At 42.3% G+C, this 16,281-nt stretch overlaps 1 protein-coding gene and 1 long non-coding RNA gene across 2 annotated transcripts in view; one reads left to right on the forward strand and one right to left on the reverse strand.

The window, feature by feature from the left end:
- Nucleotides 1-16,281, forward strand: part of ACVR2B (activin A receptor type 2B) — a 175,375-nt gene that overhangs the window by 16,446 nt on the left and 142,648 nt on the right. The gene's annotated exons all lie outside the window — the stretch shown is intronic.
- The window catches only part of LOC133365659 (uncharacterized), a 28,869-nt gene continuing 21,815 nt past the window's right edge, over nucleotides 9,228-16,281 (reverse strand). The window contains exons 2-4 of the long non-coding RNA XR_009758279.1: nucleotides 15,151-15,206; nucleotides 10,007-10,109; nucleotides 9,228-9,447 (exon numbers count right to left, since the gene is read on the reverse strand). This is a non-coding gene — a long non-coding RNA (uncharacterized LOC133365659). The remainder of the gene's footprint in view (nucleotides 9,448-10,006; nucleotides 10,110-15,150; nucleotides 15,207-16,281) is intronic.

The following is a 16,281-nucleotide window of genomic DNA, read 5'->3' on the forward strand; positions in this document are numbered from 1 at the left end:
TGTCCATGAATTGGAGATTCTTCTTATTTATTTTATTTACTAAATTTGACTGGCAGTGTCTCTCTGGGGCTTCAGGCAGGACTGTCTCCCAGGCCTAGCTGCGGATGCCAGGGATTGAACCTGGGACCTGATTTTATTACTTATTTATTTATTACATTTATATCCCACACTTCCTCACAGAAGGAGCCCAGGGCAGCAAACAAAAACACTCTAAAACATATTAAAAACAGACTTTAAAACATCTTAAAACAAAACATCTTTAAAATCATCTTTTTAAAAAAAGCTTTAAAAACATCTTAAAAAGCAATTCCAACACAGATGCAGACTGGGATAAGGCCTCTACTTAAAAGGTTTGTTGAAAGAGGAAGGTCTTAAGTAGGCGCCAAAAAGCTAACAGAGATGGCACCTGTGTAATATTTAAGGGGAGGGAGTTCCAAAAGGTAGGCACCAGTACACTAAAGGTCCACTTCCTATGTTGTGTGGAACGGACCTCCTGATAAGATGGTATCTGCAGGAGGCCCTCACCTGTAGAGCTCAGTGATCAATTGGGTATATAAGGGGTAAGGTGATATTTCAGGTGTTCTGGTCCCAAGCTGTATAGGGCTTTGTAGACCAAGACCAGAACCTTGAACTTGGCCCCATATCTAATGGGCAGCTAGTGCAATTCTTTCAGCAGTGGGGTGACATGTTGGTGATACCCTGCCCTGGTTAGCAGTTCTGCAGCCGCATTTTGCACCAGCTGCAGCTTCTGGACCAATGCTGGGTTATGCACCCTTGTGTTGGTTTCAGGAACAACCCATGCGCTTATGAAAGTGTTTATCTTTATCCTGGGCCTCTCTGATCCCACTGTCAAATGTGTATGAAGCAGAAAGCAACTAACCAAGTATAAGTTGCATTTTTGGCCGTATTCATGGTGTTTTTAAACTTAATTTTTGTATGAGGTTGTTTGCAGTTTTGTTTGTTTCGGCTTCCTCCATGGGTTCTAGGTCAAGTCTTGTATTAAAATTGCATAAAGATAAAGGGTACTATTTATGGAACTGCCTTGTTCTGGGTCAGACCAAAGGTGCATCTAAACACTGCTTACTTTGACAACTTGACTTGCAGCAGCTTAGCAAGGACTTAGGGAAAGATTTTTTCTCAGCCCTGTAGTTCTTCTTTTAACGGAGGGTGTCAGGGACTGAACCTAGTACCTTTACATGCAAAGCATGTGTTCTTCCGCTGGAGCTATGCCACTGCATCTTTGTCTCAAGTACAGATATTATTTATTAATGACATTACTTCTAACATTCAGAAATGGCTACTAAGGAAGAATGTATCTTTGCGCCTCTGTGCAAAGTAATACTTAATCACTGCCTGGCTTGACAATGGTAGCTTGCTCTCCTGCTGTGGGTGAGAATTGATTTGCTAGAACATAACATATGAAGGTGGCTTAAACTGAGGCAGACCATTAGTCCATTTAGGCCAGTATTGTCTTAACTGGCAGCAGCTTTGCAAAGTTTTCCCCAGTCTTGTTATCTGGAATCCCATTAACTAGTGTGGCAGGAGGTTGAAGCTGGGAACCTTCTGCATGCATAGAATGTGTTCTGTCAGGCTTTACACTGACTGTACTGAACTCTGAAAATGTAAAAGGATAATAATTTCCTTGATGTCTTTTTAATGTTCTGTTTAAAAGGCTGTTTTTTGGAAGGTTTGCCTCACTTATAAAACTGTGTAAATTGTAGCATAAATTGTGTCATTGTAGAACTTTCTTCCTAGAGCGCAACATGGTGTTTGCAACACCATACCCTTTCTGTAATACGCACGGATGTTATGAAATAATAATACATGCCTTCTGATTGGAGATGGAGAAGGAGTATTGCACAGCTTCTGGCGATAGGAGCTCCATCATTGCTTTTCACTCTCAGCTCCGCTTGCTACTGTTGTCATTTTGATAATTAGGACAGTGGAGCCCTGCATGGAGGATCTCAAGGCTCTTCTCGAATGGAGAAACTAAATACGGCATTATTAAAGTTTCAAAGATGCCACGGTGTTGGTGTCATATACATGTTGCCACCTTTGGATGTCCTGTGATCAAATATGCAAAGCATTTTCTGCATCTGTTTTCCTGTATTTCTTACCTCTCCCCCTGGTTTTGGAGACAGCAATAGTGGCCTGCCTTTCAAAGCAGTTATAAAAATTGCTGAGCATTTGTTAGGAAGTGCCAAGCCACAAATACAGCCACCAAAATTTGAACAAGCCATCACACAAGTTGCACAAGATTGGTAGGCTCACCAGCCAGTCTGACCTAGGAGCAATGTTCTTCAGTATTCTGACTGATGGTGATCCTTGGAGATAAACGGCCAAGGTTGTTGGTTTACATGTAAAAAAAAAGAAATAAGAGTTCAGTAAAGCTCTTTTAAGAAAGTAAAAGTTTTATTCCCAAAATCACAGTGATTCAATAACCTGACCCCAAAAGTAATATTTTTATGTTTATTACATTTAGGTCCCGCCTTTCTACCAAGGAGCTCAAGGCAGCAAACCTGGTTCTTCCTTCCTCCCCTCTCCCTTTTATCTTCAAAACAGCTTGTGAGGTAGATTATTAGACCAAGGAATTGAGACTGTTCCAGGGTTACCCACTGGATTTCATGGCTGAGTGGGGATTTGAGCCAAAGTCTCCACAGTACTCCTCTGTTAACTACCACTACCGCTATCTAATCTATTTTATCTATCTATCTTAATCTAATCCACTCTAATCCTGTCCAATTTTGTTGGGACTATCGCTACCAAGGAAAGATTTCTGAGGTTTAGGTTAGGAAATGTTAACTCCCTGTGTAGAGGCAGTGAAAATGCCAAATTCTGTGCTGGGATCTATTAGGGTTTGAAGTTAAAATGGAATTTCACATAGCATGGCATTAAAACAAGACCAGTAAATTGACAACGAATAAAGCAGCAATTACAATATGAAAGGCAGCATAAACCTGTCAGTCAAATACCAAGTTTTGGGGGAACTACTTTGAAATGATTCTTATTGGTAGGCCAGAGTGTAGAGCGTCAGAGGCCAATTTCAGGGACTGTCCAGGTTGATATAAGTTCAGACGGTCCTTCAGGTAACCTACTCCCAAACCATCTAGGGCTTTAAAGGTCAGTGTTGTTATTTCTATATCGCAAATGCTGGGACTGAAGCTGAGAGATAATGGCTTGCCTAAGCACATCTGTTTGTTTCTTTATCAAACATACACTTTCTTCATAACCAAAGTGTGCTAAGTAATCACAGAAATTCTCAAAATGGCAACAGTAAAATAAAAAGGAATACAAATTTGCTATTAAAAATAGGGTGTTTGTAGCTGAGGTAAGATATGAATTATGGATTTCCTAGCTCAAACATGTAGTAAATTCACTGTAACATCTCCCTGTTATGTGACTGCAGCATTTCCCCAAACTTTGGCTGCTTGACCACATTCGTTGTAGAATTATGACCTTGCTCAGTATGTTATAAACCCAGGGTGGATAGTAGATAGATTGGGATCTACTAGTAGATCACTGTGTGATCTGATTCCCAATTGTTTAACAATAACCAGTGGCAGCTGGTGACATTATGTCAGTGGGGTAGTGTAATCTGGTCTGGATTTTAGTTTGGAGTTTGGAACCTTAAAGTTTGGGCTGAAATCTGAAGTGGATTCTACTGCATCACTGCTATGGAGGCACCACCCACCACTGACAGTAGCATTAACAAATAATACTTTCTCTTTCCCCAAATTAGACTACTGAAACAAAGAAAGTTTAGGGAGTGGGGGAAAATTTGGGGTGTAAGGACTATGAACTCAGTGCTGGCACTAAAAATGAATTCCTGGACTGAGTATGTGCTCATAAGTACCCTGTTCCTTTGGTTTAAGTGTGTGTCTGACCTCTAAGCCGCTACAGTATTTTTCACTTGGGTCTGGTTGGTGGATTTTTAAATTTTATTTTGCAAAAATGAACATATGATTTTATGCCCTCTATGTTAAATTTTACCCTTGTAGTCTCCTTTAGTACCACTCCCTATATATGTGTATATATGTATATATAGTATTTTATGTATTTTAATTGTATTTTATGTATTTTAATTTATTTTAATGTTTTTGTGATTTTATTGTTTAAAATTTTATTATGTATGTGTTTGATTTTATTTTCATAAGCTGCCCTGAGTGCCCTATTATAGGGCAGAAGGGTGGGATAGAAATATTTCAAATAATAAATAAATTAAATAAAAATACAAAGGAGATCTGGTACGCCTGAAATCTTGTCCACCCCTGCTATAACCAGAAGAGTAGCCATGCCTTGCCTGTCCCAAGTCTGTTTAAAGGGTTGAACCCCTATCCAGTCAGACCCTATTTCAAAGGTAGTAGTTTCCTGTGATGTATGTGAAGATTCAGTTCATAGAGATAAGTAGATGTTCTTCCTCCCTCCACTCCGTGGACAGCTTCGCCTCCTGCTGATGTCACTTCTCAGTTGGTGACCGCATTATTGTTTTATTTTCTTTCTCCCTTACTCTGTCAGCAGGAAGGGCGGGCAATGACAAGAGGCCCACAGATGTTCCATTCGTTCTGGCATATGGATTGTGGGGCATTGTTTGTTTATTTATTTTGAATAGTTGCATCCTGCAGTTCAACCCACCAAAAGGGAAGCACACCCCAAAATATAAAAGGGCAATGAAAGCATGTTTAAAACATCGGGGCAGCACAAAACAACATTCAAAACAAAGCTGGTGTCACATCTTTTGTCTCCCCCCCCCATTTCTTTTGTCTTTAAGTTCCATCTGTGTAGATGCAGCAAACCCAGAAGTATGAGTTGGTGTAGTTTTGGTCATTGGAGGCTGGTCCATTTGGGCAAACAGGGCAGTGCCCCGCCAACCTCAATGTGCCCTCACCTAGTTTCCACCTAGCCTGCCTTCTTTCTTATAGTTAGTCCAGGGGGTGGCCCTGCCTGTCAGCTTCTTCTCCCCCTTCGTCTCAGTATTGCCCCTTATAGTAGCAGGGGGGCAGATGGGGCAAAACTAGATTTAGTTGGCTCTGTCTCTCATTGGCTTGGGCTCCACTTGGTCTACCTGCCCTTGCTGCCAATGGGCTTCAGCCATCATTAGTCTTGGACAGAACCAGAAAATCCCAGGCACCATGTTGCTCTGGCATTTGAAACACTGCTGTGGTTTCTCAAGAATTTCAAACAAGTTTCTAGCCATGTCTGTGTTACCTGCTCTGTGCCTTTCACTAAGGTGAAAACCACAGCTGACTCTTAACATCCATCAAATCAATTTGTTTTTGAAAAGCTCTGCGAAGAAAATCCAAAGGAGTTAAGAATGCCTATTTTTACAATATGTGCAGACTGAGAAATTCAGTTGTTCAGGTTTCTTTTGGAGGGGGGAAAACGCAAAAATTTCAAGTTACAGTTAATTTCAGGCACTGGATACCCTTTTGCTTTAGTAAAGTCTGTGCCTGAAATGGATTTGCTCTGTCTCACACAGAGCAGTAAATATCAGAAACCTGGCTTTTGGGGATAGGGGTGGAGGAGCGGAGGGCATGGGTTGGAATGCCTCCTTTTCCCAAACCATGAATCTTATAGTTGAGACAACACATATTCCCAAGTCAGTATGCTGGTATTTGTGATTGCTCACACATCTGTTTGGCAGCATCCAATAATTCTTGAAACTTCCCAAAAACCTTTCGCGGTTGGTTGGTAATAACAATAATCTGCTATATCTTAACTGTACATTTTCCGCACACATTTTCCTTTTTGGTTAACTGTGGCTCAGTATAAGGGAGTTTACCATTGGTCTGTGTAGCCCAATCTTGCCAACTCTTAATTGGCCAAGCCTTTTTCCAGTTCTGCCACCTAAGACTTTTTAACCAGAGAGCGAGCCCATGGTTGCAACCTTTGACCCTTTGTCGAGAGAGAATGTCCTGTACCATTGAACCATGGCCAAAAGTCTGGTTTGAAGAAGCTCTTAGGCAAAACAAAAACCATCTTCATCTCTAATCACTGGTCTGGAGATGAGATGGAACAAATCCACATAAGGTCCACAAGAGCAAACATCAGGAAGGGCATTTTTTTTCACAAGAACACTGTTCTGGGAAAGAGCTTGGTGAGCTGGAATTGATAAGAATGCGGTCTGATGGTCTTATTGGGTTGTATTCCTATTCGGATTGGTTAACCCATTGACATCAATGAACCCAAGTTAGGCATGCCCATTAACTTCAACTGGTCTACTCTGAGTAGGGCTAGCATTGAATACCCCTTCAGTATGAGGGAGCTTTATATCTTAAGTGTACACTTAAACCTGATAAATATGAATGTGACAGACAGGTGTTTCGAAATGCATTTATCATACAGGTCCACTCATCAGATACTCAGGACAATATCTGGCTTCTTGCTCTGTACGTGTGATGGTGTATCTAGATTGCTGCTGTGTTGTGTATGAAGTGGCCTTTAATCTGTTTATGTGCTTAAATAGGCATCTTCCTGGCTCAGGGAGGCACACCAGGTCATAGTGTGAGAATATTAAAGCATTGTGCATGTTCTGTGGTTACAGGGTGCACTGTTTGATTCACTGAAGTTGGTGGATTTTTTGTTACAAGGCTCTTTAGAATCAACTGACTGTTACAAAGCATTTGTTTTACATGTTAGGAATGTATGTATGTCATGAGACTGTGGAATGTGGAAGAATAAATATGTAACTAAATGGAATACTTGCTGAGTCAAATAAAAGGAACTTTTATTATTAGGGAGCAAAATATCCAGTTTCAATGCAAATTATGGATTGGCGATGTATGTCTTTGCTTTGGTTATCCTCTGTAAAAGGCAAAGGTAAGCCTGATAAGGTAGAGGCTGCAAAATTCTCCGTGTGTCTATAAGTACCACTGTGTTTAACGGGGCTTACTGCCAGGTAAGTGTGCATAGGATTGCAGTTCTCATGGGCTCATCTGCCCTTTCTGATTGGCAATAGACAAGACAAGACAAACCTCATCTGAAACAAATGGTGATGAAAAGAAAAAACACGGTGGCGGGGAAAGGGATGGATGGAGTGTTTCACACAAAATTTTTGTTCCTTAAAAAAGCGAGACCCCTTTGCTTATTTATTTGCAGATGGCTTCCAGCATTACTGAAGTGTAAAACTCTTCAAAGCTAGTGTTTGACAAACCAAAGTTAGCTAAAAATAGCTCTTCTAAATTTGAAAGCTAGTTGAAAACTCTGAGCTACACCAGAGTCATTTTACAGTTATTGTTGGTAGAATTTCAGAGTTCCAAGATTGGAATGTGAATGTCTTTCTGTTAGAGCTAGCAGCTGTTCTCTGCCCATCTGGATCTGCTGTTTGCCTACCCAACTCTCAGTAATTAAACAAAAGCTTTATTTCACAGCAACTCCTGTTGAGGATTGTACTCTCTTTATTTCCTATCTAGGTATTTCAGCTTCTAACAGCCTGATGCTAAAACACATTTATTTGGAAGTCCCAATTAATTTGGTGGATCTTAGTAGGAAATAAGCATGCACAGGATTGTAGCCTAAGCCTCTTGCATTGTAGAAGAGTTAGCAAGCTTTGTTGTTGTTGTGATGTGCCTTCAAGTCAATTGCTACTTATGGCAACCCTATGAATCAGCGACCTCCAGTAGCATCTGTTATAAACCACCCTGTTCAGATCTTGTAAGTTCAGGTCTGTGGCTTCCTTTATGGAGTCAATCCATCTCTTCTTTGGCCTTCCTCTTTTTCTACTCCCTTCTGGTTTTCCCAGCATTATTTTCTAGTGAATCTTGTCTTCTCATTATGTGTCCAAAGGATGATAACCTCAGTTTCATCATTTTAGCTTCTAGTGATAGTTCTGGTTTAATTATTTGTCTTTTTCACAGTCCATGGTATGCTCAAAGCTCTTCTCCAACACCACATTTCAAATGAGTTGATTTTCTCTTACCCGCTTTTTTCACTGTCCAACTTTCACATCCATACATAGAGATTGGAAATACCATGGTCTGAATGATCCTGAGTTTAGTGTTCAGTGATACCTGTTTGCATTTGAGGACCTTTTCTAGTTCGCTCATAGCTAGATTTTAATAATTTCTTGGAACCTTTTACATAGGAGCAAACCAGTCTTATTTGGGGTTTTCACACTTGTAATATATTTATAAAAATGTTCTGACACTGCTTTTCGGACCTAAATAACAAAACCACGCAAAATACCGTCAAGTACCAAAATTTAAAACTAATAATAAAAAGGAGCAAAGTTATCCCCCCCCCCTGAAAAAAACACCCCTCCTTCATTGATATATTAAAAACCATTAAAAGCTGCATGGAATAAGAATATTTTTTTTACTGTCCACCTAAATGCCATCAGACCTGAGTGGCTACAGAGAAGGCCCTGCCTTTGCTCACATCATCTGAACCTCTTCTGGTAGTGGAACACAAAGCAAGGTCTTCTAACACTTTGCCATGTGATGTTCATTAAGATTGGGATCCTAAACAACTCTAGATATACATAGGATCATGCTGTAAGCTAAGGGCATCCCCCTCTACTAATAGAACCTAAAATGGGAAGTCATTTAGTTAGTAGTGCCAGATGCTACAGCCATGGCCAATAGAATTGCCTTCCTGTCCAGGTGAGGTTTTGTAGGCAGATGTACCCAAATCTAACAGACAGAGGGCACATTATTTGGCTCAAAGTCCTTGAGATAAGGGGTGGGAGTTAGAGCCTGCAGTTCAAGGAGGCAGAAGGTAACTACTCTGTTGACCAGCCACTGGTGGAAGGCCAGGCTCCAGTGGTTTGGGTCCAAACTTAGTCATATTGCAAGTAAACCCACTGAGATCAATGGGACTTAGTCATGACCACTGATCTCAATGGGTCTAACAAAACCTGAGACCAACTTCATATGCATGGCCAATTCATAGGCTTCAGATGCCTGCCAGTTGCAGAGGCTAACATTACAGGCTCGTCTTCCTTTCTGCACAGTCTCATTCTCAGGCCTTTAGTTTAATGATCACTCTGTGACCATATGATCATACCATAACCTAACATGGAAAATTTGATCTTGTTCCCCGTATCCCACGGGTCAGGCGTAAGTGAAGTTGTGAAATGAGTACTTAGCCAAAAGCCCATGCATGCTGCATGTGTCCTCAGTCAGAGAATGTAGGATATTTATTTTTATTTTATTATTACATTTATATCTCACCTTTCCTGCATGGAGCTCAAGGTGATGTATACTGTGTCCCCCCTTACAACAAGCCTGTGAGGTAGGGTTGAAATGAACACATGAGAACCAAAGTCTGCAGTCGTGTCAGATTTTGGCACCTCCCTGCCTCTCCTCTGATGACCCGACTGCCAGGAAGCCCCTCAAGAGGGATGGGGCTTTTCCCTCTCTTGTGCGAGAGGGCTATCGATTCATGCCCTGCTTGTGAGCTTCACTGAGGCATCTGGTTGGCCGCTGCAGAAACAGAATGCTGGACCTAGAACTTGGAAAATTATTTTGAAAAAGGAATAAATTACAATTACTGTTACATGGCCCCAGAAAGGAATAAATTACCATTACAATTGTTCTGAAAGGAATTAATTACTGTTACTCAAAAGTAATCACTACAATTACAGTTGTTACTTAAAAAAAACTAGAGTGCCTACAAGGTTGCTCACCTTGGCTGCTGCACACCTTAATAGCCTAGAACAACATTAAAAATTAAAATGACACCACAGAGGTAGTAGAGTAATACTACTTATCCATAAGATAGCAGTGGTGGTCTCTCTGCTGGTAAGGGAGGCAGGGAGGGAGGCCACCTCTCAGATTTTTGTGTGTGAAACCAAATGTAACCCTCTCTCTCCCCCTCTCTTTCAACCACCTCCCAGGCCCTGCCCTGCCACCAAATAAGGCACACCCACCCAAGCAAACATTTTCCCCTGGGGTGCAACTAAAGTTAAAACACCGCAAATGCAGCAAAGTAGCCAGGGAGGGCGGCGGAGGCTGTTTTGCATGCCAAGTGCAAACACAGTATTCATGCATGCACACATGTCATCTCTCACCTCTCCATTCTGCTGCCGCCTCCTTCAAGTAGTTACTGCCAAGCTCTGTGTTATAGGCCTTTGGTCCAATTTGTCAGGGCTCTTTGTATGTCTCCGGCCTCTTCTATGGATAAAGTAAAGGACTGAACCATCTGTACTCAAGTTTCTACTTCCTGCATGGGGGGGGGAAATCTGCAAGTCAGTACAAGCAAGGAAAACTCTTTCTGGCTTTTTCTGTAATCTGGAGGGTGGACATTCACTCCACATACATGTTCCAGAGGTTACCAGCCTCTTCCCTCCCTAATGTTTTACTTATTTATTACATTTACACCCCTCCTTTCCTCCTTCAAGATGGAATACATGGTATTCCCCCTCCTTATCCTCACAACGACCCTGTGAGGTAGATTAGGCTGAGAGATACTGACTGGCCCAAGGTCACTCAGTGAGCTTCATGGCTGAGTGGGAATTTGAACCCTGGTTTCCCAGGTCCTAGTCCAGCACTCTAACCACTACATCACAGAGGCTCTCTTGGTGCTAGCTTCACCTTTGTGAGGTTTCCTTCCACAGGGGGCTCACTAGCAGTGCTTGAAGAATTTCAAGACTAGGGCATGTATTCAGTAGCTGTAGTTAAACATGTAGGGAGATTAATTTAATTGGTCTGTCAAACAGTTAAAAGGGCTTTTTAATAACTTTGTTAACTCTGGCTTTTAGCTAATTCATTGATTAACAAATTGTAAATTCAAATCAATTACACATTGCAAAGTAGAATTAGGATGCTTCTGAACAAAAGAGGCTATTTTTCTAAGCGTGTCAGCTTCTGTTCAGTATGTTAACATTCATTGGTAGAAGGAAATGCCTTTTATATTTATAGAAATATTTCCTATTATACTAACACAGAAAAATGGTTTCATAAGAACATAAGAAGAGCTTGCTGGATCAGGCCAGTGGCCCATCTAGTCCACCATCCTGTTCTCACAGTGGCCAGCCAGGTGCCTGGGGGAAGCCCGCAAGCAGGACCCGAGTGCAGGAACACTCTCCCCTCCTGAGGCTTCCGGCAACTGGTTTTCAGAAGCATGCTGCCTCTGACTAGGGTGGCACAGCACAGCCATCATGGCTAGTAGCCATTGATAGCCCTGTCCTCCATGAATTTGTCTAATCTTCTTTTAAAGCCATCCAAGCTGGTGGCCATTACTGCATCTTGTGGGAGCAAATTCCATAGTTTAACTATGCGCTGAGTAAAGAAGTACTTCCTTTTGTCTGTCCTGAATCTTCCAACATTCAGCTTCTTTGAACGTCCACGAGTTCTAGTATTATGAAGAGGGAGAAGAACTTTTCTCTATCCACTTTCTCTTTTTTTTATCATTAATTTTTATTCAAATTTTCAAAAACAAAACAAAACAAAAATAATTAAACAATAAAATAAAATGTTGACTTCCGATTTGTCGCAGATCAGTTATAGGTCTACAATATATAACAAACCTGTCTCTTAAATTATATTACAAAATCACTTTCCTCCAGTAGTTACCTTAATTAATCATCAAATCTCATAAACATTACTTTATTCTTTCCACAAAACATCAAAGAGAGGTTTCAATTCCTTGAGAAATATATCTATCAATTTTTCTCCAAATAAACATGTCGATTAATCCATCTCATCAAATCTGTTAGGTCCAATAATTTCAGTAGCCATTCTTCCATTATCAATGTTAATTCCATCTTCCATCTTCAATAATCCTGTTAAGTCCAGTAATTTCAGTAGCCGTTCTTCCATTATCAATATCCCATAATAATCTTGCTGTCATAGCCATAGTCATATCTATCCACTTTCTCAATGCGATGCATAATTTTATACACTTCTATCATGTCTCCTCTGACCCGCCTTTTCTCTAAACTAAAAAGCCCCAAATGCTGCAACCTTTCCTCGTAAGGGAGTCGCTCCATCCCCTTGATCATTCTGGTGCCCTCTTCTGAACCTTTTCCAACTCTATAATATCCTTTTTGAGATGAGGCAACCAGAACTGTACACAGTATTCCAAATGTGGCCGCACCATAGATTTATACAGCGACATTATGATTTCCGCTGTTTTATTTTCAGTACCTTTCCTAATTATCCCTAGGATGGAATTTGCCTTTTTCACAACTGCCGCACACTGGGTCGACATTTTCATCGTGCTGTCCACTACAACCCCGAGGTCTCTCTCCTGGTCGGTCACTGCCAGTTCAGACCCCATGAGCGTATATGTGAAATTCAGATTTTTTGCTCCAATATGCATTATTTTACACTTGTTTATATTTAATTGCATTTGCCATTTTTCTGCCCATTCACTCAGTTTGGAGAGGTCTTTTTGGAGCTCTTTGCAATCCCTTTTTGTTTTAACAACCCTGAACAATTTAGTGTCGTCAGCAAACTTGGCCACTTCACTGCTCACTCCTAATTCTAGGTCATTAATGAACAAGTTGAAAAGTACAGGTCCCAATACCGATCCTTGAGGGACTCCACTTTCTACAGCCCTCCACTGGGAGAACTGTACATTTATTCCTACTCTCTGCTTTCTGCTTCTTAACCAATTCCTTATCCACAAGAGGACCTCTCCTCTTATTCCATGACTGCTAAGCTTCCTCAGAAGCCTTTGGTGAGGTACCTTGTTAAACACTTTTTGAAAATCTAAGTACACTATGTCCACTGGATCACCTCTATCTATATGTTTGTTGACACTCTCAAAGAATTCTAATAGGTTACTGAGACAGGACTTTCCCTTGCAGAAGCCATGCTGGCTCTGCTTCAGCAAGGCCTGTTCTTCTATGTGCTTAGTTAATCTATCTTTAATAATACTTTCTACCAGGGCTGTGGAGTTGGAGTCATGGAGTCGGAGTCGGAAGCAATTTTGGGTAGAGTCTGAGTCGGTAGAAATGTACCGACTCCGGCTTCAAAATAAATTTTGATTGACAATTTTTTTAAAATATAAATTCAAAATGTCAAAGAAGCTTCCCATGAAATCAGCTGTAGTTGAGCATTTCACCATAACTCAAGATGGAAAACATTTTGTGTGTCATTAGATGTGTGTCATTCCCCCCTCAGTCAGTTTAAAAACTGCTCTGCCACCTTTTTAATTTTAAGTGCCAGCAGTTTGGTTCCATTCTGGTTCAAGTGGAGCCCGTCCCTTTTGTACAGGCCCGGCTTGTCCCAAAATGTTCCCCCATGCCTAACAAATCCTAACCCCTCCTCCCGACACCATCGTCTTATCCACGCATTGAGACTGCAAAGCTGGCTGGCTGGTCCTGCGCGTGGAACTGGTAGCATTTCAGAGAAAGCCACCTTGGAGGTCCTGGCTTTCAGCATCCTACCTAGCAACTTAAATTTTGCTTCCAGGACCTCACAGCTGCATTTCCCCATGTCGTTGGTGCCAACATGTACCATGACCACTGACTCCTCCCCAGCACTGTCTACCAAACTATCTAAACGATGGGCGATATCTGCAACCTGTGCACCAGGCAGGCAAATCACCTTGCGGTCTGCATGCCCATCACACCCCCCACTGTCTATGTTCCTAATGATCGAATCACCCACTGCAAGGATCCCTCCACCCCCCGGAGATATATCCTCTGCACGAGAGGATAGCTGCTCATCCCCCAAGGAATGGGTCCCTTCTAAGGGATCATTTCCCTCTTCCTCAGCTGGATGCTCTCCTTCCCCGAGACCATCGTTCTCCATGATAGCAGGAGAGCTATCATCGTTGGAGTGGGACACAGCTATAACGTCCCTGAAGGCCTCCTCCACACATCTATCTGCCTCTCTCAGCTTTTGCAGGTCCACCACCTTGGCCTCAAGGAAATGAAGTCGTTCCCGAAGAGCCAGGAGCTCATTGCACCGAGAGCACACCCACGACTTCTGTCCAACAGGCGGATAGTAGTACATGCTGCAGGCAGTGCAAAACACTGGAAAGCCCCCACACCCCTGCTGGCTTCTCACCTGCATAGTTTTGTTTAAGGTTTATTATGTCAATGGGTTGGGGACTGCGGTTTAGTTGAGGTCAGGGAACAGAAGGGCAGAGTGGGGAGCCCTGGCCTCCTTGCCCTGCTGCTGAACTCGCCCTGCTGCTGAACTCGCCCTGCTGCTGAACTCGCCCTGCTGCTGAACTCGCCCTGCTGCTGAACTCGCCCTGCTGCTGAACTCGCCCTGCTGCTGAACTCATCTTGACGCTTTGTCAGCTGGGGGCTCCCTCTACCTTGTGGAGCAGGCTCCCTCGCTAGGGTGCTCTGAATTTATATGTGTGGCTGGTCCCTCCCAGCTACTGCTGCCAGCCAATGATGTGTTAATTGAGGCTGATGGCTCAACTATCAGGTGGGGCTTAACTCTTTAGGATTATCTCAGGCTTCCTTCCTTTGAAGGCAGGCTTCCTTCCTTAGCGAGGTGGGGCTGTTGAAGGACTTTGACTAGTGGTTCTAAGAAAGGTTAACTAGCTTTTACTCTATTTTTATTTTATTTGCTGACAACAACCACTTTTATCAGTGCAAGTACCCCTGTAGTTTTAAGTGGTGCCTTGCACTCTGGCCTGGACAGACTAGACTAGCTTTTGGCTGCTTTTAATCTAAGCAAGGGGTTGCGACTTCCAGGCGAGTCTTCTTTTGTTTTTTGTTTTCCCACCTAGAACAGCCTGACCTTCCTTTAACCTAGGGGAACAGAGCTTGTGGTTGTATTTAAGGAAGGCTAAAGCTGCCCTTTTTAGCAAAGACTGAGCTGACTCTCTCCCTATATGTATTGGTGGAGTTTCCTTTTTCCCCTTCTCTCTGACTGGAATTTAGCCTTGTTTACAGTGTCCCCTGAAGCTTTCCTGCTAGGATTGTGTTGAAAACTAGCTTTCTATAGGCTTCCTACCCCTAAGATGTGTCTCCTAAGACAGTCTTTCCTAAACTTTGGGTTCCCAGATGTTGCTGGACTACAATTCCCATCATTCCTGACCACTGGCCATGCTGATAGGGGCTGATGGGGACCCAAAGGTTGTGAAAGGCTGTCCTAAGATATAGTTTTTTTCAGGACTTGGCTCCTAGCTCAGGGTGATCCTAGGCTGCCCTTATTACTTATTACTCTGAGCTGTTTTAATTCAATTAAATAATTAAATAAATGGGTGCTGCTTACCCTCTTCTTGCTCTGCTGCTTAACTCACCTTGATGCTTTGTCAGCTGGGACCTTGACGCTTCATCAGCTGGGGGCTCCCTCTAGCTTTGTTCAAAACAAACAAGTTCAAGAACTGTCAGTATTGTGGAAAATGCCAGCATTTTGCTCTGTCTGATGAACATCCTTCCCCAACCTGATGCTTTCTAAATGTTTTGGACTACAAGTCCAGCCGTTCCCGGCCTGCCTGGCCAATGGTCAGGGCTGATGGGAGTTATAGTCCAAAACATTGTGAGGGCCTCAGGTTTGGGGGAGGCTGCTCTGGAAAGAGATGGGTACTGACAAGGATGTGGGAACATCTTGGAAACTGCATTTGAATGGTTTGTTGTTGTTATATGCCTCCAAGTCAATTGCGACTTATGGTGACTGTATGAATCCTTTTTTATAAATATATTCATAGGGTTTTCATGGTAAGTGGTATTCAGAGGTGGTTTACCATTGCCTTCCTCTAAGCCTACAGCACCTGGTATTCCCAGGTGGTCTGTCAGCATTTGAACGGTAATCATGTGTAAAACAAACATCGCCACCACACACCTTTCTACTTGCCTTTCAGAAATGGGGGTGATATGCAGAACTCTTCACATGTTGTAAAAAAAGACAACAGAAACTTCCTTCATTTGAGAGGCAGTGTGGAGTAATAGTTAGGGTGTGGGACTAGGATCTGGCATCCACCCAGCTCACTGGATGACTTTGGGCCAGTCACTGTCTCTCAGTCTAATCTCCCTCACAGGGCTGTTATGAGCTCCTTGGAGGAAAGGTGGTATATAAATGATGATGTTGATGATGCTGTGATTTGCATTTTCAGACTATCATCACAAGTGTGGATTTTTACAGTGCTTCACACAACAGAGTTCTGGCCTGTGATTGTAAATGCTCAGAATAAAATGTGCTGCCTCTCCCTATGTATCCACATTCTGCTGGCCGAGCTCTGTCAGCATCTGTCCTCGTTTTGCCTATCTCTGGTTGGCGGCAGCAAAGAGTGCAGATGCAGAAAAAATCAAAAAAATCAAAATGCCTTATCTCAAATATGTTCATTGCTCAGACTCTAAAACTAGATACAGGAATATTTCTGAAGGAGAAAAGAAACCATTTATTTTAGCCCTCAAATTCCTGCAAGCTTTAG

This window comes from Rhineura floridana, chromosome 10 (assembly GCF_030035675.1).
Source record: "Rhineura floridana isolate rRhiFlo1 chromosome 10, rRhiFlo1.hap2, whole genome shotgun sequence".
Lineage (NCBI taxonomy): Eukaryota > Metazoa > Chordata > Lepidosauria > Squamata > Rhineuridae > Rhineura > Rhineura floridana.